The following is a 3,069-nucleotide window of genomic DNA, read 5'->3' on the forward strand; positions in this document are numbered from 1 at the left end:
GGAGGAAAATGAGAAAGGGAGGGATAAAAAGGATTTTTAGAGCAATAAAACTATCTGTATGATACTGTACTGGTGGGTATATGACATTACATATACATCAAAACCCATATTGCTATATAAGGCAAACACTGAACCCTAATATAATCTAAGGATTTCATTTAATGTATCAATATCGGTTGAACTGTAACAAATGTATTATACTAATGCAAAATATTAATAGTAGGGGAAACTGGGTGGTAGGAGGAGAAGTGGGTAAAAGGGCCTCTCTGAACCATCTCAATTTTATATAAACCTGAAACTCCTATAAAAAAATAAAGCCTATGGGGGTGTAGGGATAGGGTGGCTGGGTTATAGACATTGAGGAGGGTATGTGCTATCGTGAGTGCTGTGAAGTGTGTAAGCCTGATGATTCACAGACCTGTACCCCTGGGGCAAATAATACATTATATGTTAATAAAAAATTTTTGTAAATAAAGCCTCTTAATTAATTAATTAACTCATGTAGGTCCTTGCCTGGCACAATAAGTTTGGATTTTATTTCACTGAAAGGAAAAGTTAATGGAGGATTTTCAGCTAGAATTGACATGATTTGTTTTACTCTTTTTTTTTTCTGGCTATGTTCAGTATACTTTATATATGGTATGACAAGGTAGGGTTCCCCAAACCCTTCCCCTTATTCAGTAGATCTGAAATGGAAACTGTGGCGGTCAGGAGATTCTCATTGTGTTGGGGGATGAGATGGGGCAAGGACTCCCTTTGCTGTAGCCAAATTCATTGTCATACCAGGAAATGAGCTTGACAAAGTGGTCAATGAGAGCAATGCCAGCCCCAGCATTAAAAGCGGAAGAGGGGTGTTAGAGTTGCGGGAGACAACCTGCTCTTTGGTGTAGTCCAGAATGCCCTTGATGGAGCCCTCCAATGCCTGCCTCACCACCTTCTTGATGTCATCATATTTGGCAGCTTTCTCTAGGCAGCAGGTCAGTTTCATGATGGACACATTGGGGATGGGGACACAGAAGGCCATGCCATTGAGTTTCCCATTCAGCTCAGGGATGACCTTGCTTACAGCCTTGGCAGCACCAGTAGAAGCACGGATGATGTTCTGCACAGCCCCTTGGCATCACACCACAATTTTCCAGAGGGACTGTCCCACCTAGAAAGGTGGCAGTGGTCCCAAGTTCCTCCACAGTACCGAAATTGTCATGGATGACCTTGGCCAGAAGGACCAAGCAGTTGGTGGTGCAGGAGGCATTGCTGACAATCTTGAGGGAGTTGTCATACCTCTTATGGCTCATGCCCAACACAAACATGTGGGCATCAGCAGAAGAGGCAAAGATGATGACCTTCTTGGCCCCACCATTCAAGTGAGCCCCAGCCTTCTCCATCATGGTGAAGACCCCAGTGGACTCCACAACATACTCAGCACAAGTATCACCCCATTTGATGTTGGTGGGATCTTGCTCCTGGAAGATGGAGATGGGCTTCCCACTAATGACAGGTTTCCCATTCTCAGCCCTGACTATGCCATAGAATTTGCCCTGGGTGGAATCATACTGGAACATATAGACCATGTAGTTGAGGTCAATGAAAGGGTTGTTGATGGCAACAATATCCACTTGCAGAGTTAAAAGCACCCCTGATGACCAGGTGCCCAGTACGGTCAAATCCATTTACTCTGACCTTCACCATTGTGTCTTGGGGAGGTGGCTGGCACTGCACCAGAAGATATGGCTGTCTTTCAAAAGAGGAGGAGCAGAGATTTCAAAATGCTTTGCATTTTGAAAGAACTGTGGCCCCTGTATGGAGAATGGATTGAAAGAAAGCAAGAGTAAAAGCAGACAGACCAGTTTGGAGGTGAGAAAGAAAAGCTTTGGGATATATTTAGGCTATAGAACCAAAGGGCTTGCTGTTAATTAGATGAGCAAGATGAGAACAAGAGGGAAATCAAGGTGACTTCTAGATTTTTGGATGAAGCAGCTGAGTCACTGATGCTGCTATATCAGGACTGGCAAGACAAAGAGAGGAAAAGGTTTGGTGGCAACAAGGGTGAAATCAAAAATTCTGTTAAGGTTTGACATGTGGAAAAGAGTTAAAATATAATTACAACAAGTGCCACTAAGATAAGGGCATATTCTAAATAATCTGAAAACACAGAGAAAGGAGAGATGAAATCTGTGAGAGGAGAGGGCAGGGAAGGTTTCACAGAGGATGTGAAGTTTAGCTTGTATATTTAAAAACAATCAAGAAATGGCCAATAGGTGAAAATGACATCTGAGGCAGAAGGAACAGCACATGTGCAAAGGCAGGAGATACAAAAATACAGATTTAAGCAAGCTTCATCCATTGCTCTAAAGTTATCTCCTAAAGTCAGCCTGAGGTTTCTAAGGTGCAGTAATGTAGTGAGGAAAGTATGCAGTGGTAGAGACATGACTATGTTAGAAGAGGAGCCTGAGATTGAGAAGACAAAGAGAGTTTAAATATAAGATTAAAAACTCTGAGTTCCAGTCTCAACTCTGCCACTAAGCAACTAGGCAAGCCGTTTCATTTCTCTGGGCTTATGTCTTCATCAGTAAAGCAAGAGTGTAGAACTAAGTTATTTCTAAGATAATCTTTATGTCTGGAAATCTGTAAAACTACGGTTAGTAGTCCTCCTGTACCTATATTAAAAATACATATTTATAAATATATACATAAAATGTTTATATTTTTATTTAACACATATACACACAAAAATAAATCCTCCACTCATTTCAAAAAGGATTTAAGACAGCTTAAAGAAATACATACTGTTGTATAATAAAGAATTTGTCTCATCTTGGATCCTAGTTCCCAGAAGATAATCTCAAAATCCTTGAAATTTCCTGAATGACGGGAGTTACTTTGTTATTTATGCATCCCTTTTGTCATACCTGATTTACACTATTAAGATAACTAAGGATGGGGGTTAGTCACTGGAAAGACCAACCATGGGATCAGAGAGTTGAGTCTTTGAACCAACCTAAACTCCAGGGAGGAGAGGAGGACTAAAGATTAAGTTCAAACACATGGCCAGTGATTCAATTAATCATG

General features: G+C 41.1%; 1 pseudogene; it reads right to left on the reverse strand.

Moving 5' to 3' along the window:
- Window positions 1-707: 707 nt before the first annotated feature.
- On the reverse strand, window positions 708-1,689 carry LOC111144301 (annotated as a pseudogene).
- Window positions 1,690-3,069: the final 1,380 nt, after the last annotated feature.

This window comes from Enhydra lutris, unplaced genomic scaffold (genome assembly GCF_002288905.1).
Source record: "Enhydra lutris kenyoni isolate GAN:26980312 unplaced genomic scaffold, ASM228890v2 scaffoldscaffold10, whole genome shotgun sequence".
NCBI lineage: Eukaryota > Metazoa > Chordata > Mammalia > Carnivora > Mustelidae > Enhydra > Enhydra lutris.